This window comes from Sciurus carolinensis, chromosome 10, assembly GCF_902686445.1.
Source record: "Sciurus carolinensis chromosome 10, mSciCar1.2, whole genome shotgun sequence".
In the NCBI taxonomy this organism is placed as follows: domain Eukaryota; kingdom Metazoa; phylum Chordata; class Mammalia; order Rodentia; family Sciuridae; genus Sciurus; species Sciurus carolinensis.
The window spans coordinates 128,147,866-128,172,675 of record NC_062222.1 but is presented as its reverse complement, the minus strand read 5'-3'; the positions used below and the strand labels follow the sequence as shown (position 1 = coordinate 128,172,675).

Below are 24,810 nucleotides of genomic sequence, written 5' to 3'. Positions count from 1 at the left end.
GGAGATTCCTTAGAAAACTTGGAATGGAGCCACCATTTGACCCAGCTATCCCACTCCTTGGCCTACACCCAAAGGACTTAAAATCAGCATACTACAGAGATACAGCCACATCAATGTTCATAGCTGCTCAGTTCACAATAGCCAGACTGTGGAACCAACCTAGATGTCCTTCAATTGATGAATGGATAAAGAAACTGTGGTATATATATACAATGGAATATTACTCAGCCATAAAGAATGATAAAATTATGGCATTTGCAGGCAAATGGATGAAACTGGAGAATATCATGCTAAGTGAGATAAGCCAATCTCAAAAAACCAAAGGAAGAATGATATTGCTAATAAGTGGATGATGACACATAATGGGGGGGTGGGAGGAGTTAGTGTTAGGGTTAGAGTTAGGGTTAGGGAGGGGGGCAAGAATGGAGGAAGGAAGGATTGTACAGAGGGAAAAGAGGGGTGGGAGGGGTGGGGGGAAGGGAAAAAATAACAGAATGAATCAAACAACATTACCCTATGTAAATTTATGATTACACAAATGGTATGCCTTTACGCCATGTACAAACAGAGAAACAACATGTATCCCATTTGTTTACAATAAAAAAAATAAAATAATAATAAAAAAAATAAATAAAATAAAAGTAAGGGTACACAGAAAACTTCAGAATGCTCCAAAAATAGAAATTATCACACAATTCAATGGTATGAGAAATTTATAACAAAAGATAATCAGCAACATCCCACCCCAAAACAACTCCTTGGAAATTTTAAAGAGATCTTTTAAATAACCTCAAAGTAAAGCAGAAATTAAAACCATAATTACAGCAATGCAGTCTCAGTGGCATCAGAGGACTTTGTTTATTAATTTAAATTATCTACCAAGAAATATAAATTATCAATCCAAGAAATTTAAAAATGAATAAATATAAAGAAAGGGGGAGGGTAGTGATTTATAAGATAATTAGTGGAATGTAAAATAAACTGTAAATGTGAAATGGATTTTCAAAATAATCTTTGACAGTAAAATGAAAACTGGTTCCTTAGATGGAGAAATAAAGTAACCAAGCTGACTGTACTTTAATAAGTTGGATCATGAGAAAAAAAGATACAAAAATAAACTCTTGGGGGGAAAAGAAGAAGACAGGCCTAACTACAGATACAGAGGAATTGAAATAATTAGAGTAGCATCTGGAGCCAGACGACATGGGTTTGAATACCCACTCCACCACCTCTTGGGAAGGTTACCAACCCACACCTCTGTGCCTCAGTTTCCACATCTGTAAAGTAGGTAACAACAACCCACCTCAATGAGGACCAACCACCTCACATATGAAAGTACGTAACATGACGTCCACCGCGTCAGAAGGAACGCGTAGGTGCTGGCTATTTTTATAAGAGTTCACTTGATCTAGATGGAATGCTAGGTTTCCTTAACATATGTAAGAACTTAAGAACTGAGTAGGTTGAAAAGGACTTAAAATCAGCAAACCACAGTGACACAGCCACAGCAATGTTTATGGCAGCTCAATTCACAAGAGTTAAGCTGTGGAACCAGCCTAGGTGTCGTTCAACAGATGAATGGATAAGGAAAATGTGATCCATAGACACAATGGAATACTCCTCCATTAAAGAAGAATGAAATGATGGCATCTGCTAGTATATGGATGCAGATGGAGAATATCACGCTAAGCGGAACAAGCCAATCCCAAAAAACCAAAGGTTGAATGTTTTCTCTGATATACAGATACTGATTCTCAATGGTGGGGGTTGAAGCGGGCAGCTAGGGAAGAAAGGAACATTGGATCAGGCAGAGGGGAGTGAGAGGAGGGAAGGGGGTGTGGGGTGGGAAAGACAGTGGAATGAGGCAGATATTATTACCCTATGTACATGTATGATTGCACAACGGGTGTGATCATGCATTGTGCACAGAGGAATGAGAAGTTGTGCTCCATTTGTATACAATGTGTCAAAATGTATTCTGCTGTCATGTGTAATTAATTAGAACAAATTTTTAAAATAACTGAGTAGGTTGATACTTAAGGAAGAAATCAGAAAGGCAGTCAATGATTTAGGACTGAAACAGACCTCAGGCTTATTTTGTAAAATTGTCTTATAGAAAGAGTACTAAATGTTATATCAACTATTTTGGAGCACAGGAAAACATGAGAAATTGTTCAGTTCATTCTAGTGGACTAGCATCATCCTGGTACTAAAATCAAATTTTGAAGGAGAACATATGCATGCATACAAAGAAACACCATTTTGAAAAATTTCCTTTTGAATGTGAACAGAAAAATCCTACATAAAATGCTAGAAAATTGAATCTGCTAATGTCTTTTTTAAAATATTAGGGAAAATACCAGAAATGAGTCAATATGAGGGGAAAATACGAAATTCACTATCTTAAAAGACTAAGAAGAAATAAAAACACAAATATATATAATAATATTGATAGATGCTTAAAATCATTTTTAAAAGTTTAATGCTGTTTAATTTTTTAAAAAAAGAACAAAATTCTTACACTAACGGATGGTATCAACAAACAGAAGCTATCACACTTCAATGGTGAAACACTGGAATAATCCCCATTCGTCAGGAATAGAGCAGTGAAGTTTTCTCTCTTCTTGTTACTCTCTTCTTGTTACTATCCTCAATGTCCTTGAAATTACAATAACAGGAGACAAAAAGAAGTAAATAATGTTTAAAAGAAAGGGTTATTATTGTTTATTTCCAAACACCAACAATAACTAACAAATGATCAAAAAGGATACTGTTGTATTTGGGGTTTGGAAGTAGACAATGGAAAATTTCTTAAGCTGGTTTCAGCAGCAAAGAATTTATTTCCAGGTGTTGCAATAGCATTGGAATGACTGGAGGAAAAGATCTCGCCACCACTGAACACCCAGGAAAATCTATGCCCAGAACCATAATTCCATCAGGTCCAGAACCCAGTCACAGCTGCAGGAAACCATCCAGTCAGGGAGCTACTGACCACAAGGCCACATGGACTCTGCCACCATCAGAAAGTGATTTCCAAGCTAGGTACGCTGGCACACACCTGTAAAACCAGCTACTCAGGAGGATGAGGCAGGAGGGTCACAAATTCAAGGCCAACCTGAGTGACTTAGTGAGACCCTGTCTCAAAATAAACAATAAAAAGGATTGGGGATTAGTCCATAGTAAGCCCTGGGTCCCATTCCCATTACCAAACAAAGAAAAGGGAAAAAAAAAAAAAGATCGGAGGTGGGGTCTAAGGTCAGAACACCAGCAAATTGAGTGTCACAGGCATGGCCTTGTTCCTACCTAATGTGTCCCAAATTCTAACACGAGCACATCTAACTGGCAAAACTACATCACTGCTGGAACTCAGCCACAAAGGAGTCAAAGAAATGTGCGTTTCAGTGTTCCAACACTACAGCGTAAGTGTCATTCACAACACCAACGGACTAGACTTACACTGAAGAAGAAACCTAACATGAAGTGTGCAAGTTTTATATGAAGGAAAAAAGTGTAAATGAAAACCTGCAATGAGGAAGAAAAACAATTGGAAAGTTTCAACCTTAAAGGAAATTCAGTTCTTTCAGATTATCCATGAATGCAGAATAATTCCAATCCAAACGAAAAGGATTCCTAGACAAAATAATTCTAAGTGTTATCGAAATGGGAAAAAGAAATGTAAGAGAAAAATTTTACTACACTTCATTCTTTAGAGTAGTTTTAGGTTCACAGCAAAATTGAGCAGGCAGTACAGAGATTTCCCACATCCCCTTCCCCACTCACGCACAGCTCCTCCACCAGCGGCAGACCCCACCCATCAAAGGACACACGGACACATAACTACCACACAAAGTCCTCACTTTGCATTAGGGATCACTCCTGGTGACCCACAGTCTCGTGGGTCTGGACAGAGTGTTACTGCATCCACCATGGTAGCACCATACAGAGAAGCTTCACCTAGACATTTCTAAAAAAGTACAAGGGAGACTTGTGCTGTATATAAGTTATAGTAATTAGAGGAGTGGAACCCTGGAATAACAAATAACAGAACAGTATAAACAGCACAGAAATTACTGCATGCGGGTCACCACATACAACAGAGAGACAGGGAGACGAGGTACAGATGATGGATAACTAAAAAACCACAGGGAGTAGTTCCATAGCACAGTAGGGTAACTGTAACCCACAACAATTAATTTCAAAGTAACTAGAGAAGAGTGTGAAGGCTCCCAACACATGAAAATGATAATATTGGAAGAGACAGAAATGATGATCCTCTGATTTGATCTTACACCTTTATACATGTGTCAAATCATAACACTATACCCCATAAATGAGTACAAATATTATATGCTAATTAAACAATAAGAAATTTAGAAATAGAAAAAATAACAGATAACAATTAATTAAATATAATTTTAAATGATATGTACCAATAGGAAAAAAGATAATGTCTACAAACATACATTTCACAGAAGTAAAAATGGCCAATATGTGGATTGAATATGCTGTTTTACAAACCTCAAAAAAACATTTCAAGCAATAGAATGGAAACCTTTTTTAAATTCATACGATCCAGTATTTTATGAACAATATATCTAAATATATATATATATACACTCTTGGTGAAGGTATTATTTGGTGCAACTTTTTTGATGAGATTTTGGTAAGACTGAAATACAATTTTTAAACTGCATACCCTTAGACCCAGAAATTACATGTAGAATCCATCCTAACAGAAATTACACATGGAATCCATCCTAAAAGTATCCACATAAGTATACAAAATCTGAGTTAGGAGCAACAAGCTAAAGAGCTATATTCTATAACGTGTCTACAGTTAATAACAATTTTTTTTATTGGTACAGGGGATTGAACTCAGGGGCACTCGACCAGAGTCACAGCCCCAGCCCTATTTTGTACTTTATTTAGAGACAGAGTCTCACTGAGTTGCTTAGTGCCTTGCTTTTGCTGAGGCTGACTTTGAACTTGCCATCCTTTCTGCCTCAGCCTCCCAGCCACTGGGATCACAGGCGTACACCATTATGCCCGTCATAACAATGTATTTTTTAAAATCACCAAGAGTAGATTTTCATGTGTCTTCACCACAAAAAATAAGTATATGAAGTAATGCATGTGTTAATTTTAGCTTGAGTAGGCGTTCCACAGTGTATTCCTATTTCAAAACAAGATTTTATACATGATAAACGTATACAATCCCTGGCAACTAAAAATTTTTAAAAAGCTCACATACTTACACAAAAGACATGTGGACAATGATAACCTCTGAAGTGTAATTTTAATAGCAAAAATATGGAAACTACTCCCATCTGTTAGCTTTGGTCACATAACAAACAAGGCCCAAACTTAGTGACTGAAAACAGCAGTTATCTAAATAGATCACAGTCCTACAAGTCGACAGCTGGGACCCAGCTGGAGTTCTCCCATCTTGGCTGTGCTCGATTATCTGCAGTCAGCTGCCAGGTCAATGGATGCAACCTGGTTTTGAGCTTTGCTTCTGCACCACGTGGCCTTTCAGCCTCTAGCAGGACAACTGGGTTTGTTCACATGGTTGACAGCAGGTTCCAGGAAGGCGAGTGAAAGCTAGGCCTCGAGAGCCAAGGCTTAAAGTGGTACAGAACGTTCCTGCCACATTCCATTGTCCCACACAAGTCACAAGCTCACCCCTGGTCCAAGGCTTAAAGGAAAAGACTACCTCGTGCTGTAAGGAGCTACAATATCACATTGCAAAGTGGGCATGTATTAATAGAAAGGAAGGAATTACAGCCACTTCTTTTAATCTACCCTACTTCCTATATAGCCATCAAAAGGAAAATGATAAATGGAGAATAATTCAATGTCTGCATATATGCTTTAGAAGGTTTTGCTGTTCTAAAGTAGAATGAGGTCAATATACACATTGACATATAAAGTCTTCAAGTCACCCTGGCAAAGGAAAAAGTATCCAATGTATTCATCTTCTGTTGCTGTAACAAAATTCCTAAGATAATCAACTTAAAAGAAGAAAGTTTCATTTGGCTCACTGTGCCAGAGGTTTCAGTCCACAGTTGGTTAACCCCATTGCTTTTGGACCTGTGGCAAGGCAGCACATCGTGGCAGGGAGTGCATGGTGAAGTAGTTACTCACCTCGTGGCCCCTGGGAAGCAAAAGAGAGGGAGAGGAAGGGGCCCCGGTCTATATCCTCTTCAAGAGCATGCCCCCACTGACCAAAAGACCTTCCACCACCCCCCAACACTACTGCAGGCTGAGGACCAAGCCTTTACCCCGTGGGCCTTTGGAGGGCATTTACCCAAACCATAGCAAAGAATGTATGTGTTATAATGACTTTTATCTTTCCAGGGATTCACTACTATATCTGAAGGTCCTAAAGTACAGTATAGAATATAATAGTGACTAGATAATTTTTAACTTAAAAAAAAGACTGGGATGATATTCTGTAGGTTCTGGAATCCACAGAAGTTTCGTAAACAGGAGCATCATCGAACTGGATTTATGTCTTAGAAATATTGCTCCAGTCAAAAGGAAGACAAGTGCTAATCTTAGCTAATAATAGCTGAAATGTATTAAGTGCTTACTGAGTCCTAGATATTGTCCTCAGAGCATTGCAGGTATTATCTCATTTAATATTCCCTCAAATCCCATAAAGACGTTACTATTATTTTTCCCACTTAACAGATGAGAAACTTAAGGCAAAGGAGGTTAAACAGTTTGACTCAGTTACTAATAGAAACATGATTCAAGTCCAAGCAGTCTGACTCCAGACTTTACAATTCAATCTTACTTCCTTTGAGATGAAAGAGGACAGAGATCAGGAACAACTAACCCTATACAATTAGGGGACAATTGGGCTAATATTGACAGACATGGCGGATGCTGATGGTCTGGACAGAGTGACAATGAGGTTTGATAATCATTTTGGTGCAAAAAATTACAGAATTTTAGGTAAAGGGAGGATGAAGCAAGGATGTGAACAGAAAGGTGAAGAATTCAAGAATGTTCAGGGTTTCTGACTGAGATGGTTGAGTGGAAATTTGCATTATTAGCTCAGATGAGGGATACGAGATGCACACCAGATTTGGATTGAGACTCGCTGGAAAGTTCCAGGTGAAGACACCCTTTGTCAATCCATGGCAATGACTACGTGACTACAGTAGAGGGTAGCTCCTGTCACAATCCATGACTACACCGCCTTCCAGCCGTCGGGGGAAGGGAGGCAAATGCACTTGCTTGAGTGTGGACAGTTCTCTCTCAAGCTGTACCACCTGGGCACTTTCATCCTTTTGGGTACCAGTTTTCTTATGTGTAAAAGAGGGATGCTAAAACCCACCCGCCAGTATAAAGTGACTCGTAAGTGAAATAACAGAAAAACATGTTTGTTTTTGGCTATTAAATACACAAATATCAGGTCGCATTAAGAAGCTCTCAGCGCTTAGAGAATTCAACCTCACATAGATAAAGTATTTCAATAACATCAGCCCTTCCTGTGCTTTGTTAGCGTTTGGTCTTCTTGGATGGAAGTGAGCAGTTAGGACACAATCATGAGAAATCAAAGTGGCTTTATGGATTTGAGTTTTTAACAAAATCTATATTTTCATAGTTTTTAAAAAATTGGCTTAAATTGTCTTTCTGAATCAATAGGCTGCATTTACAGAGACACTTTAGGGAAAAAGGACAGTGGCTTATTTAGGATCAATAATAAATGACTTGATTCTTTTCCAGACAACTCATATCCAGATTAACCCCCAAGAGCTGAAAGAAGCCTTCACCAGAATCCAGCTAGCCCAAGGCGCGGGGGTCCCTCAGGGTCCAGCTTACTCACCACCTCAGGGGAGCGGGAGGAGGGGAGGGGAGGTAAGGCCAAGAAAACATGCCCTGGAGTCAGTAAGAAATGGGCTCCCGCCCCAGTTTCATCCTTGACTGGCTCTCTGATCTGGAGCGGTTTATTCAGTCTCCTTAAGCCTTCATTTCCTAGTTGCTAAATGAGTATGAGACAATATCATGCTATCATAGGTTATTGTTGGGATTTCTTAAAAAATACATATGTCTTAGGTCAGTGCCATGATTGTAATATGTCCCCTGAAAAGCTCGTGTCAGAAACTTAATACCCAGTGCTTTACGGGTGGGGCGTGTGGCCTAGGCAGAGGTGGGGCCCAGGGGATGAAGTAATACCGTCGCCACAGGAGCTCATGACTGCAGAAGCGTTCCCTAGGAAAGGACGAGCTGGTTCTGGCACACCCAGCCTGTCTCTTTCTCTCCCCCGCATCCCACCCTCACTTTGCCCTTTTGCTTCCCACCATGAAATCATACAGCATGAAGATCCTCTTCACACGCAAGTCCCTCGTCTTGCACTTCCCAGCCCCCAGAACCGTGGGCCCCGCTCATCACACCCACCCCGTCTCAGGGAGTCCATTACAGCAGCACAAAACAGACCAGGGCAGTCAGGCGTCTCAAGAAACTAACTTTAAAATGGAGATTGCACACAGGAACTTTCACAAAGAGTCTTTTCACAAGGAGTGTTTCTCAAACTACAGCCTTTGGGAAGTGAGGTGCTATGGTTTAGATTTGAGATGTCCCCAAATGCTCCTGTGTTGATGCAGGAATGTTCAGAGGTAAAGTGCTAGATGGTGAGAGCTCTGACCTAATCAGCCCTTCCTACTTTGAACAGACTGACTGGGTGGTAACTGTAGGAGGCGGGGTGTGGCTAGAGGAGATGGGTCACTAGAGGTGGGCCCTGAAAGGGTGCATCTGCCCTGCAACCCCTTCCTCCCCATCTCTCCCATCTCTCCCCCACCCTCCCTCCCTTTCTCTCTCTCTCTCCCTCCCTCTCTCTCTCTCTCTCTCTCTCTCCCTCCCTCTCTCTCTCTCTCCGTCTCTCTCCCTCCCTCCCTCTCTCCCCCTCTCTCTCTCTCTCTCTCCCTCTCTCTCTCTCTCTCTCTCCCCCCCCTCTCTCTCTCTCTCTCCTTCCTTGCTGCCATAAGGAGAATATTTTCCCTTTGCCACACCCTTCCTCCATGATGTTCTGCCTCACCTTGGGTCCAAAACAATGGAGTTGACCATCTATGGACTTGAACTCCTAAAACCATGAGCCCCAACTTTCCCTTCTCCAAGTTGTTCTTGCCAGATATTTTGGTTACAGAGATGCAAAACTGGCTAAAACAAGAAGGATGTAGGATTGGGCCAGGAGACAAGTTGTACCTGGTGTAGCAAAAAAGGAGGCCTTGGTTAATTGCACAGGAAGCTGTGGAGCTGGGATGACCCTCACAGCTATCTGGAATTGAGGCAATGTTTATTCCTGTGTAGCCCCATCTGCTAGTCACTGGGTGCAGGCTGCCCCTGGGAGGGAGAATAATTGTAGGTGAGGCAGGACTCCTTAGTTGAGGGCAATTGCTCTGGGCCTCCAGCTGCTAACACTGACCAATGGTTGGAGAGATGAGCACCATAATCATAGAGGGGTATTCAGCTGGGGCAACATCCTCTATAATGTACACAAGAAAGTAGAGTTTGTTAGATTGTAAAAACCACAAAAGTGACCATCTTCTTTGCTACTCAATGCCTGTTCCCAGTGTCTAGAATAGTTCCCAGCATATAGTAAATGCTTAACAAATATTTGTTGGATGAAGAAAAGACCATTAATAGGCATTAGCTACTGTTATTATTAAAGCCTTCTCTGTTTCCAGATAGAAGGTATTCAGGTACTCTCTTTACCTTGGGCATTTCTAGACTACCTTGTCACCCCATCATTTGTTTATTTACTTACTAATATTCCAAGCCATTCTACAAAATGTAAAAGAACCTCATAATGTTATTTTCTCAGGTAACATTAATCACTCTTCTGCCAAAAGACAGCAGGGATATTATAGATGGAATTGTGTCTCCTCCTGAAAATTTCCATGTTGAAGAACTAACTCCCATTAGCTCAGAATGTGATGATATTTGGAGATATATATTAAAGCAAAATAAACATGTTAGGATGGATCCTAATCCAATAAAACTGAATGTCTTTAGAAGAATAGATTAAGACACAAAAAGAGGTCTCAGGGATGTAGGCACGCAGAAAAAATGACCATGTGAGGACACAAGAGAAAATATCCAACTGAAAGTCAAAAGTGAGAGACCTCAGAAGAAACCAAACCTACCAAAACCTTGATCTTGGACTTTCAACCTCTGGAACTGTAAGATTTTTTCATTTATTATGCCATCTGTTTTATGGCATATTTTTATGGCATCACTACACAACTAATACAAGGGTTAAGAGTCCTTAAGGCACTATTGGCAAATAGACTAGATTAAGCAGAATAAATAATACCAGGGCTTGACAACAAGGTAGACAAACTAAAACATTCAGATAGTAATGCAGGCGTGGGATGAACTATGAACAGAATATATAAGAACTCTCAAACAACATTAAAGACAAAATTTAAGACTCAGAGGCACTGAGGAAGGAGTGGAGACAGTGTAATGGAATATAAAAAAAAAGTCAGTATAATAATTGCAGAGAATTTCTCTCTCTAATCTTGGGAAGAAGATGGACATGCAGGTACTGAATTCTTTTAGAACCCCAAATAGAAATAACCAGAAGAGAACTTATTCACCTTATATTATGGTTAAAATGCCAAAATGCAAAACAAAGAAAAAATTCTAAAAGTCACAAAAAAGAAGCACCAACTCACTTACTTATAAAGGCAAACCCATAAGAATGATAGATTTCTCAGCAAAACTCTAAAGGTTAGTATGGCATGGAATGGAGTATTTCAAGCCCTGAAATAAAATATCTGCCAACCTAGATGACTATATCCAGTAGAGCTATCCTTCAGAATAAAAAATTTAAAAATTAAAAAAAAAAAAAACACTTTTTAAGCTAAGTATAAACCAAAGGAATTCATAGCCACTAGGTCAGCACTGAAGAAGTATTTAAAGAAATCCTACACAGAGGAGAAAAGTTAAAAATAGGAAAGAGAGAATCTGAAAGAAAAAAATCTCTATAGAAGAACAGGTAAGGAAAGTTAGGAACAAGTCAAACATTAGAAATAAAACAAAATGACAAAAATTAATATATACCTTTCTATAATAAGCCTGAGTATAAACATTTTAATTCTAAAATTAAAAGACATAGACTGGAAAATCAATTTTTTTTTAAAATACCCAACTGCATATTGTCTGAAAAAAACATACCTCACCAGCAAAGACATTCACAGACTGACAGTAAAAGGATGGAAAATTATATTTCATGCAAATGGGATCAGAAAGCAAGCAGGAATAGCTATTCTTATAGTTAACAAAGCAGACTTCAAGCAAATTAGTCAGAAGAGACAAAGAAGTCATTACATATTGATAAAGGAAACAACCCAATAAGAGGATATAATGACTGCACATATTTAGGACCCAAATATTGATGCACTCAATTTTATAAAATTGACACTATTTCAAAATAAAGGACAGATGTCAACACAATAATAGTGGGAAATTTCAATACCCCACTCTCACCAAAAGATAGGTCATCCAGACAGAAAAGTCAAGGTACAACAGAGTCAAAATACACTATAAATCAAATGGATTTAACAGATTTCTATGGAATGTTCCATCCAACAAGAGCTGAACACACTTTCTTTTCAGTAGCCCATGGGACTTTCTCAAATAGATCATGTACTAGGCCATAAAGCAATCTTAGAAAATACAAAAGAAATGTTTCTGAAATAATTTCTTGCATCTTATCAGATCAAAATGGAAAGAAATTAGAAACCAACCACATCATAAACAACAGAAACTATACAAACATGAGGAAATTGAACTTTTATATGATCCATGGGTTATTGGAGAAATTAGGAAGAAACTGAACATTTTCTAGAATCAAATGAAAATGGAAACAGCATACCAGAATCTGTGGGATACAGAAAAACAGTTCTAAGAGGGAAGTTTTTAGTTATGAATGAATACAATTAAAAAATCAGTGAGATCTCAAATATATTAGTAATTGTGCATCTAAAGGTCTTAGAAAAACAAAACAAGCCAACTTCAAAACCAGTAGGAGAAAGAATTAACAAAGATCAAAGCTAAAATTAATTAGAGACTAAAAAAAAAATACAAAAGATAAACAAAAAAAGGAATTATTTCTCTGAAAAGATAAACAAAATTAATAAACCCTTATCCAAACTCACAAAAGAGAGAAAAGATTCAAATCAATAAAATTAGAGATTAAAATGAAAATATCACAACAAATGCCACTGAAATTCAGGAGATCATTAGGAACTATTTTGAAAATGTATATTCTAATAAAATTTTAAATGTATAAGAAATGGATAAATTTATAAACACATATGATCTACCAAAATTGAATCCAGAGGATATTATGAACCTAAACAGACCAATAACAAGCAATAAAATTGAATCAGTAATATAGATTCCTAACAAAGAGAATCCCAGAACTAGATGAATTCATAGATGAATTTTACCAGACTTTTAAAGAAAATTCAATGCAATTTACCTCAAACTATTTCAAGAAATAGAAAGTTAAGTTTTCAAATTCATTTTCCAAAGCCAGTATCACCCTGATACCAAAACCGGATATGAGGGAACATCATAGTCCAATATTCTTGGTGAACATAGATGCAAAACTCTTTAATAAAATACTTTAAAATCAAATTCAACAACAAATTATAAAGATCAGACTCCATTATCAAGTTGGTTTCATTCCAGAAAGGCAAGAATGGCTCAACATAGGCAAATTAAAAATCTCAATAGATGCAAAAAATAATAATAAAGTTCAGACAAAATTCAACTCTTGTGATAAAAGCCCTAAGGACACTAGGGACAGAAGGCTCTTATCTCATCATTTTAAACAATACATATGACAAACTGAAAGCCAACATAGTACTAAATGGGGAAAAGCTAAAAACATTTATCCTAAAACTAGGAACAAGACAAGGCCATTGACTCTCACCATTTTTATTCAATATAGTTCTTGAAATTTTAATCAGAGTGATTAGTGAAGGAAAAGAAATAAAGGGGATACAAATAGAAAAGGAAAAAGTAAAACTGTCCCTATTTGCAGATGATGTGACCCCTTAGTTAGAAGACCCTAACAGCTCCATCAGAACACTTTTAGAACTGATAAATAAATTCAGCAAGTAATAGGATACAAAACCAACACATGAAATAGATAGCTTGTCTATATACTAATAATAAACCTGTTGAGAAAGAAATCAGGAAAACAATTCCACTAACAATAGTTTTAAACAAAATGCCTAGGAATAAAGCTAACCAAGTGTAGGAAGGACCTCTACAATGAAAATTACAGAACATTGATAAAAGAAATTGAAGAGGGTACCACAAGATGGAAAGATGTCCGAAGTTCCTGGATAGGCAGAAATAATATTGTTAAAATGACCACATCAAAAACAATCCACAGATTCCATACGATCCCCATCAAAATACCAATGATATTCTTAGCAGAAGAAGAAAAAACAATCCCCAAATTCATATGGTATAGCAAAAGACTCAGAGTAGCAAAATAATCCTGAACCAAAAAGAGCAATTCTGGAAGCATCACATTACCTAATTTCAAATTATACTACAGAACCATAATAACAAAAAGCTGCATGGTCCTGGCGTAAAAACAGACACATGGATCAATGGAATAGAATAGAAGACCCAGAAGCAAGCACCATGGCTACTTCATCTGATTCCAGACAAAGATGCCAAACATGCTTGTTGGAGAAAAGAGCCTTTTTACCAGATGGTGCTCAGAAAACAGGTTAGTCATATGTAGAAGAATGAAACTAGATCCCTATCTCTCAGCCTGTACAAAAGTCAATACAAAATAGATCAAAGACCTAATATAAGACCTGAAACTTTGAAATACTAGAAGAAAACACTTCAAGATATAGGCATGGGCAACGTCTTCCTGAATAGGACTCAGGAAACCACAGAGAGAATTTGATAAGTGAGATGGTATCAAATTAAAGAGCTTCTGCAAAGCAAAGGAAATGGCTACTCGTGATGAGAAGCCTGCAGCATGGAAGAAAATCTTCACCAGCTACTCTTCCAACAGGGGACTAATATCCAGACTATGTTTTTATAAAAATTAAAATACTTAGGGTAGTTTTGTTTTGCATTTTTCTAATTACTAGAGATGTTGAACATTTTTTATATATTTGTTGATTGATTGTATGTCATCTTCTGTGAAGTGTCTGCTAGTTCCTTAGCCCATTTGTTGACTGGGTTCTTTATTTATTTATTTATTTATTTTTGGTCTTGAGTTTTTTGAGTTCTTTATAAATCCTGGAGATTAGTGCTCTATCTGAAGTGGGAAAAGATTTTCTTCCACTCTGTAGGCTCTCTCTTCACATTATTGATTGTTTCCTTTGCTGAGAAAAAGATTTTTAATTTGAATCCATTCCATTTATTGATGCTTGCTTTTATTTCTTACACTTCAGGAGTCTTGTTAAAGATGTCTGGTCCTAAGCTGCCATGATGAAGATTTGGGGCTACTTTTTCTTATATTTGGCACAGGATCTCTGGTCTAATTCCTAGGTCCTTGATCCATTTGAGTTAAGTTTTATGCAGGGTGAGAGATATAGAGGTTTAATTTCGTTTTGCTGCATATGGATTTCCAGTTTTCCCAGCACCATTTGTTGAAGAGGCTGTCTTTTCTCCATTGTATGTTTTTGGCACCTTTGTCTACTATGAGATAAGTGTATTTATGTGGATTTGTCTCTGTGTCTTCTTTTGGAATGGCTATTATCAAGAATACAAGTAACAATAGGTGTTGATGAAGATGTGGGGGAAAGGTACACTCATACATTGTTGGTGGGATTGCAAATTGGTGCAGCAACTTTGGAAAGCAGTGTGGGGAGTCCTCAGAAAACTTGGAATTGACCCACCATTTGACCCAGCTATCTCACTCCTTGGTTTATACCCAAAGGTCTTAAAATCAGAATACTACAGTAACACAGACACATTAAAGTTTATAGCAGATCAATTCACAATAGCTAGATTGTGGAACCAAGCTAGATGCCCTTCAGTAGATGAATGGATAAAGGAACTGTGGTATATATACCCAATGGAATATTACTCAGTGATAAAGAAGAATAAAATTATGGCATTTGGAGTTGGAGAATATCATGCTAAGTGAAATAAGCCAATCCCAAAAAACCAAAGGCTGAATGTTTTCTCTGATAAGTGGATAATGATACATAAAAGTTGGTGGAGGAGGGATTGTAAGGGAAGAATGGAGGATTTGGATTGTGTAGAGGGAAATAAGGGAAGGAGACAGGAGGAGGATAGATGGTGGAATTACCCTATGTACATGAGTGATTACACGAATGGTGTGACTCCACATCATGTACAACCAGAGGAATGAAAATCTGTACCTCATTTGTGTACAATGAAGCAAAAGGAATTCTGCTGTCATGTATAACTAAATAGAACAAACAATAAAAAATTTTTAAATTCAAATACTTAACACCAAAACCAAATAACCCAATCAGTAAATGGACAAATGGATTGAACAGTCATTTCTCAAAAGAAGCATAAATAAGCAACATATACATGAGAAAAGGTTCAACATCCTTAGTCATCAAGTAAAACAAAATCAAAATTACACTGAGATTCTATATCACTCAATCAGAATATTAATCAGCAAGAATACAAATAATAACAAATGCTGGCAAGGATGCAGGGAAAAGGGAACCCTTATTCACTGCGGTAGAAATCTAAATTAGTATACACTGCTACGGACATCAGTATGGAGGTTTCTCAAAAAATTCAAAATGGAACCACCACATGACCCAGCTATACCACTCCTTAGTATTATCCAAAAGAATTAAAGTCAGCATCCTTTAGAGACAGCTACATCCTTATGTTTATCACAGCACAATCCATGATAATCGAGTTATGGAATCAGCCTTCATGCCTGTCAACAAATGAATCAACAGAGGAAATGTGAGAAAGATGGATGATTGATAGGTAGATAGATGATAGATAGATAGATAATAGACATACATACGTATATGCACACACAATGGAGTTCTCATAACATGGAGAACATTTCCCCAGACTTCATTAGAACCAAGGATTCTCACCAGCTCATGTTTCAGGTCTAATTTTAAATCATTCCATACTCTCTAATAAAATGATTCTCATTTTTAAGACTCAAACCCACAGAAACCTAGTACTCTCATGCAGATTGTTTAACAAAGAACTCACACCAGAGCAAACACCAGTTTATATGTTTCTCCCAAACATTTTTCTGATCAAATCTCCTCTTCTCTTTTCAGACTATCACCAGAACGACTTTTTTCTTTATACCTTAATCCAGTGTTTCTATTATAAAGCAAATGAATGGGGACAGAGAGAGCTCCTGAACATGTCAAGAAGCAATGATAGAGTTCAGCAGGAAATAGCTCAGAGAAAAATTTTATGAGCCACAAAGATTATATTTTATCCTACGGTGTATTTTGCTTTAGTCTATAATCCTCCTGGCTTCCAGCCCACCCAGAATCTCCAGTTCCCACAGACCCTCTGAAGTTCCTAATCCAGCAGCCTTAAAAATTGTGAGCATTGACCTTTGGGGGTGTTTTGTTTTGTTTTATTTTGTTTTGACCTTGGTCGTTGATTCTTATGCAGTCATAGGAGCTAAAATTATTCCCAATTTCTCCCTTCCTGGAAGCTAAGAAAATTAATAAGATAATCACGCATGTTGTGCATGACAATATTGCATTTGGAAGGAGGAAAACTCAGTTCCAGGGCTGGGCTGTAGCTCAGTGGTAAAGCACTTGCCTCACACATGTGAGGCATAGGCTTCAATCCTCAGCACCACATAAAAAAAAAATAAATAAATGAATAAATAAGGATATTGTGTCCATCTACAACTAAAAAATATTAAAAAAAAAAAAACACCTCAGTGCCAACATGTCATTCAAAGGGGCCAGCCAGTGAATCTGCAAAGGGTCAAAGTAACACAACCAAGCAGTAAGGTCAAGCTCTGAAGTATCTGTGTTCCGATGACTGCAATGAAAACAAAGTGCAACCTAATTAAATCACTAGATGCTTAACACCTGTAAAGGACTTAGGGAAAGAACATTGTTGAATTTTAGCATTCAGCTTTAAGAAAGTTTTGTTATTCAATCCAATTTTACCAACACCATTGATTTGGGGCACAAAACCTCTAATTTGAAGAGAAAGGTTAATTAAATCTTTAAGAGAGGCAGGTGGGTATGGCAGCGAGCATGGAGGCCTTGAAATCAAACCGCCCTGTGTTCAACTCACATGGCCTGCACTCACCCTGCAGCCTGGGGCAAGCGCTTTACCCACTGTGAGCCACGCTGGCCTTGCTGCGCATGGGCACGAGAATGTCTAACTCGCAGTGTTGTGATAAGACGTAAATAAGATTGCACTTCTAAACCGCCTAGCACTGCACAGAGAAGACTTTTGATAAATATTAGGAACAATGGTCATAACAGTGATGACGATGATGACGGTGGTGACGGTGATGATGAAGATGAGGGTGCGTTGCTGAGGGAAGAGGACTCGAGGCAAGTACCGTGTATCCGCAAGCCACTCCTCTCCACCTTGAGAATCGGAACTGACCGCCTGTCACTCAGCTGTAGATTCCACTGCAGGCCATCCTCCTGTGGTAAGTGAAAAAGAGTTCCTGAGTGCCCGACCGCCACCAATTCAGAGACAGGACAGGACAGAGAGACAGAAAGGGAGAACTGATGCGTGTGTGCCAACACACACACACACACACACACACACACACACACACACACACACACACACACACACACACACACACACAAGAACTTCACCTTCAGAAAGTCAGTCTGCCCAGCAAGACGCCGTCGTGAACAAAGCGTCTTCCCTGAGATCACTCCACAGCCCGTCTACCTGCCTGGGCTCCCCTCGTGGTTCGGCCCAGGTGCTTACTGAGATCTGAAACTTCCAGCAATTTCTCAGCAGCTGGAGACATGGAAATCTAGCCCAACACAATGTGGTAAAAAACGAACCTTGTTACCGAATTCATATTTACACTCACAATTGGAAACAGGACTGGAGCTCTTTAAACACGAGATTTAGTGGGGACCAGGGGAACTGAAGACTGAGAGTGAGCTTCGCTATCAGACAGGGGGTGGCAGTAATAAATGTCACCAAGTGGGAAATATTCAAGGCCTATTCCCAGAAACCAGGGGCAATATCTCAAGGCAGAAAATGACAATAATTAAATCGCCCAGAAGCTGACAGCACGCATAAATCTGGTACATCAAGCCCAGCTTTTGGATTCGCTTTCCAAATCTCATTTTGGCGGCATCCTGAGTCAGAATCCCCTCTTTCTACCTAGAGACCTCAGGTAACTTCTGTCTCTGCAAACAGTAATTATTATCAGACTTTCTCTTTCTTTGCTTATTTTTTGTTTAGGCAGCACCAAGTCCCACAATCCTTTCGTTTCTACCTGGTGAATTTTCCAGCCACAGGAAGGAGAGAAAATGAGTGTTGGGGTCAGAGGCTCTGCTTTGAGTGGCCACTGTGTGAGAGATTTCTCCCGGCTCCTTCCCAGACAGATCAGATTTGAACCTGGGCTTATGTAATAAACCTCAGAGAGGCACTGCCCAAGCAATTTCCCAGTTACTAAGCTGGCCTCCTCAGTCAAGCTGGCTTTAAAACTGCACTGGGAGATCATGCTGGTGTATATACATGTGTCTAGAAATATGCATTTGAAATTTGTCACGCTGAAGGAAAGGATTGGAAATGTCAGAGGAAAGCTTGGTTTATGGTACAAATGCTGTAAAGATAAGGAGGAATTTGAAAAGTCACATGCTTCCGAAGTACATGGACAAATTATCAGGATTCCGTTTAGTGGCAGATTTTACACTTTGAAGCAAGTTTTCAACTTACAGATCCAATATCAATCAAAACATAAAGCATTAAGATTCTGTATTTGAGGGTCTTAATGCTCCCAAGTCTTCAGTCTGAGCAATGAAAGAAAAAAGTACAGATGTTCCTCTACTGTGATAGGGTTATGTCCCAATAAACCTGTCACAGACTGAAACTAGAAGTCAAAATGCATTTAATATATGCAACCCACTGAACACCATAGCCCAGCCTACCTTTTCTCAAAAGTGCTCAGAACGCCTACACTGGCCCAAGTTGGGCAGAATCATCAAATGCAATGCCAATTTCATAATGAAGTACTGGATATCTCATGTCATGTGCTGGGTGTCTGTATCCAAAAGACGCTGGCAACACAGTGCACTGTGGGGATTTGGGTCCTCCCGTGGGCTGGCCCGGCTGACTGGGAGATGACACTCACTGTCCCTGCCCAGCATCAGATGTACCACACATAGCTGGCTGGAGAAAGATCCAACTTCAACATGTGGATTCTACCAAATATGTGTTGATCATAAAGTCAAAAGTCCTAAGTCAAATCATCATAAGTTGAGGACCATCTTATTTAAAGGTGGCCTTCTCTGCTCAAAGAAACACTGTGAGCACGGCCATCCAGGTTGAGAGCCAGTCACCACGCAGGGGCAGCCGCAGGGGAAGGCAGTGGGGGTCCAGAGAGAAAAGCAGCCGGAGGCAGGCTGTTCCTTTGGCTCCTTAGGATCCGCTCCCCTCGAGGACCAGAGCAACTCACCAGCATCCCATAAGATTAGAACTCGAGAGACCGTGGACCAGAATCGGTGAACCTGGATGAATAAACTGTGGAACAGGTCACGTTTTGTTAGTTCTGAGGTGTTGTCTATATCACAGCTTGTTCTAGACTGAGACCAAAACCAAACATAAATCTAGGACACCATCTCATGGAGAGATTCACCTTCAACAGAGTGGCTCTCTATCAGGCTGCTCTGAGGCACGTTGGTAGAGGATCCTTTGCCCAAGGCAAACCCACGGCTTAACATGTCCATGAGGGGTCACTGACTCTCCACTCCTCACAGGAGGAAGAGAATTTCCACTGCGCCCACCGAGGTGGACACTGCAGGAGAAGCCGCCTTCCTTTCTTGCCCCTCCCTGACTGTCTGGTCCAGGAGAGGAGGAGAATCACTCCTCTGATCCAAGATCTGAGGGTGAGGAAGGACTGAGCACCTCCAGCCGGGCCTCCGTGCAGGAGCCGTGTGAGAGAGCCAGGCTGGGGACTCACGTTCTCTGCTCATCCAGGAGGCAGCTTCTGAGACCCCCTCCTGGTGTGCAGGAGGCCAGGTGTTGCAGAGGCTGCACGAGGGTCACTCAGTTAGCGCAGGGGTGCTAGGAAGTCCTTTGTGGCCGTGCATCTGAGTTCCATCATCCAATCCAACTTCTTCTGGAAACAAAGCAGAAAAGTTTGCTCTTGTGGTTTGGATACGAGGTATCTCCTGACAGCTCATGCGTGAGACAATACAGGCATGTTCAGAGGTGACATGGCTAGATCATAAGGGCCTTACCCTCATCAGTGGATTAATCCATTTGATGGATTAATATTTTGAATGGATTAGTAGGTGGTAACTGTGGAGAGGCAGGGCCTGCCTGGAGGCAGTAGGTCACTGGGGTGTGACTTTGGGGTCTGTATTTTATCCATGGCAAGGGGAACGCTCCTTCCCCCTCTCCTCCCTGGCTCTCATGAACCGAGCAGCTTCCCTCCACCACGCCCTCCTTGCTATGATGTTCCGCTTCACTGTGGATCCAGAGCTGCGGAATCAGCTGACCATGAACTAAACCTCTGAAACCATAAGCCAAAATAAACTGTTCCTCCTCTAAGCTGTTCTTGTCAGGTTTATTTGTCACAGTTGAGCAAAGCTGACCAAATCATTTTCCATCTTTATTTTACTTCATTCCATTTAATTAGGTAAAGTGTACATATAATTTACCATTTGAACCATTTCTAAGCATAGAGTCCGTTCATACTGTTGCACGACCATCTTGCCATCCATCTCAAGAACTTCTCCTCTTCCCAAACGGAAACTCCACAGCCCTGAAAGAGAACGTCCCCATTCCTCCTCCCCACCACCCTCAGGCAAGCACCTTCTACCTGCTGCCTCTGTGATTTCCATGGCTCTAGGTACCTCACGTAAATAGAATCATACAGGATTCTATCTGTGACTGACTTCATTCATTTAGCATAATATCTTCAAAGGGCATCATTGATTCTAATTCCTTCTGAGGTTTCCTGGGGTCATTTGTGCACGAACAAAACTGCACCTTCTCAGAGAAGAGCCGCTACCCCTAACGTGAAATGACCCATCCACCCAGGGAGTCTGGCTTTGAGGAAAATGCTGAACTACTCCAACCATGTGAGACTCTGGTGCTAAAATCCTGAGAGTACTGAACATAAGTGTTCCACAGTACTATCACTCCATGCGATTTTCATATCACAAGTGTCTCTCTGTACAGCTCAGAGTCCAAAGCCAACACAGGCCTTGCTTCACAGGCCAAACACTCTTCCTGGTCTGAATTCTGCAGTCCAGGAGCCAAGGAGTTTCTGCAACTTTGCCAGGATTACTAAGCACCTCAGAAGAATTACATGCAAAATGTGAGGATTAAGAACAGGCAAAAAAATAGTCTTCTCTTGCAGGGAGGAGGCAGGGTATTCATTTTTATTGTTACTATAACAAGTGACCACGAAGTTAATTATTCAAATTTATTATCTTAGGGTTCTGTAGGTTAGAAGTTCAGTGTGGGTCTCACTGGGTGAAAATCAAGGTGCAGCAGGGCTGTTCTCCTCCCCAGGGGGTCTGGGGAGAAGCTGTTGTCCCGCCCTCCCAGGCTCCTCCAGGCCATGTACAGTCCTTGACTCATGGCCCCCTCCTCCATCTTCGAGGCCAGCAACACTGCCTCTCCCTGGCCACTCTCTCAGAACACGTTTCCCTCTTCAGACTCCCTCTTCCACTTATTAGGATGCTATGGTCACACTGGGCCCACCTGGACGACCAATTTGGGGTTCACCTTCAACCTAGTCCCGTCCACAACCTTAATTTCCCTCTGCCATGTAACCTAAGGTATTCAGTTTCCAGGAGTCAGAACGTGAACATCTTTGGGGGACCATTGTCTGTCTGCCAGAAGCAGGTAACAGAGAAGAGTAAAGCAGGTCAGACACAAGCCCAGAAGGAGACGGTGAATTTTATGTGAAAATCTCTTGGCTCTTAAATGTTGACAGCTAATCAAGTTTAAAACAACTCAAATATTGTCCACAGCAAAGAAAATTCTTCAGCGGCCACATTCATAGTTTGCAACCCCTACTTCCTGATACAGCAGTCACTGCTAATCTTTGTTTCATTAACAAAAATCCCACTAGACTTCTACTTGGACTTCAGGATTTAATAGATTCAACTAGAAAAGTAAACACCAGTAAACAATTATTTATTTTCTGAGGTTTTATTGGATGAAGACATAGATTAACACCTATTTTCTCCATGAAGAGCATATGCTAGAGCTTATGAATAATAAAAACCTGTATGAATCGGGCACTTATTAGACACCAGGGTCAAGGCCAAGTGCTTTCTATGCATTAACTTACCTGATTCTCACAGTAATTCCACAAGATCAAATCAGTTATTTTTTCCCATTTTAGAGATGAGGAGAATCAAGACTCAAAAAGCCACATCCCCAGGGTGACCCCAATAGTGAGTGACCAAATCATGATTCAGACCTAGGTCTGAGTTCAGAAGCCAGGTTTTCACCACTGTGCTATCCTGTCAATACACGTCCAACAAGAGAAAACCGACATCATGGCTTCATGTGTCTGCACCACCCACTGGCGGCTGAACAAGTGTGTGAAGTTCTTCGAGGTGCTTCAAATGATGTGGTTTTATGCCTCCATTTCTTCCTGGCATGACCCCAGAGGACGATGCAGGAGTGAGGCTTGAAATCTTTCAAGCAATTCAGGGGTGACACACAGATCCTTTTCTGTCAGATGAAGAAATCACCAAGATATTTGGGGAAACTATGGCTTCAAAGCAATAAAAATGCATAATCGACTGTGAAGCATACACCGGGAGACTCCCATCAGATTGCAAAAAAAAAAGGCTTGAAAATAAATTATATTTCCTGGGGATTTCAGAACTGAACAATAGCTGCAGTGCAGTTCCTGCGACCTCCCTTGTGCTTCATGCAGTGTGGGGGTCCACTATTGACGCTTCTAAGGATTTTGCTCTGCCGTTCTCAACCTTCCCTCTGTCAGATTTATTCCATCTTAGCTTTCCTCCTTGGAATCCAGGCCTTACCAACCAGCTCACTGTTGCTAAGTGATCTGTTGCTAGGGAAACCTAACCTTCTGGCAGCCCGGCCACCCCTGCCCCTGCCTGGAGCAGTTCTGGATGTCTCCAGGACACTGCTGCACTGGGAGCAGGTGCAACTCATCAGTTGTAACGTTATGCAATGCACAGTGTGATTGAAAACATAGCAAGACTGTAGGCAAACCTGAGCCCCGTCATTAATCACCCTCAGCCTCCCGGGGCTGAGGCAGCCTGGTCCAGTTGGTACACTTTGTGAACGTATAGCTGTGGAATCGAAAGAGAGGTCTGCTACCCAGGAAGTCAGGTGCAAGGCTTAGAGACTAAATCCAGAGCGAATCCTAAATACGAATGACAGAGGGGGAAAGGGAAGGATAAAAGGTAGGGAAAGAGGAAGGGAGGAGTAGCCACTTTATTCTACTCCAGAAATAGGACAGGGGCTTGGGGTGTACACTCATAAGCAGGTTCCTTCCAGCATACAAAAGGATCACACTTCCTTACCATCTTGTAGTTAGGTGGGGCCCATAAAACAAGTTTGATTTGAACCCTACATGTCCTCTTCCCCTGCTGGACTGGTCACAAGGGAGTCAAAGACCTCATGATGGTTCAGGTTTGTGAGTCGAGAGCGACTTCCATCTGTATTGCTATGTGGATCACAAAGGCAAATTCGGCTATAAGTTCTTGGAGTTTGAGGTCCGACCCAACTGTAAATCGAGATATGCCAACAACGGCAATTACAAAAATGATAATCATTATTAGGAAAGAGACCTATGTATGCAAAAGGTTGATGGGGGAATTGAAGAGAATCATGGATGATGGCGAAATTGCCAAAGAGGGTGATACTTTGGGGCCTCCTCCTGACTGAATAGGCAGCAGGAGCTTGAAATCGTCATTGCAGATGAACACATTTCTTTCACAACATCGAAAACTGGTTCCATTATTGATGTCAATCAATCCAAAGATCCAGAAGGCTTACAAGTATTTCATTATCTTGTCCAGGACCTGAAGTGTTTGGTCTTCAGTCTTATTGGATTACACTTCAAAATTAAACCAATGCCACTACACTGATGTTCTGCCCTGGAGAGGTATCTGGAAGCTCAACTCATCTTGAGTGAGTGAAAAATAAACTTTGGTTTATTGATTTAAAACATAATAAAACTGTGTTTTATTAATGCAGCATCACTTATTTTTACTTGACTAATACAGAAAATTAAAGATAAAGCTTGCCTGAACCAACTTACAGGAGACTTAGTTTTTATAAAGCAAAGTTGCACAGTGCCTGGGACCTAATCAAGATCAATAAGTACTTGTTAACTATTACATGACATTTTTCTTCAACTACTAGTTAGTGATATTCTTATGTCTTACATAAAAAGTGTTTCTGATCACATATCTTACTCTACCCTAATGACCGTCTCAAAGCCTCAGCGTGAGGATTCAGGAAGAGCGTGAAGTGATTTTCACAGTATTGATACCTCGGCAGAATTCAGTAAATGTTAGCTATTAGTGTGTTTTGGTTTTGTCGTTGCCAGTGTTTCATTATTTTTCTAAATTCCATTCATATTTACTCTTTAATTTGATGCATATCTCTTTT

General features: G+C 40.2%; 1 pseudogene; it reads left to right on the top strand.

The window, feature by feature from the left end:
* Positions 1-23,834: 23,834 nt before the first annotated feature.
* LOC124994312 (protein mago nashi homolog) lies at positions 23,835-24,284 on the top strand (annotated as a pseudogene).
* Positions 24,285-24,810: the final 526 nt, after the last annotated feature.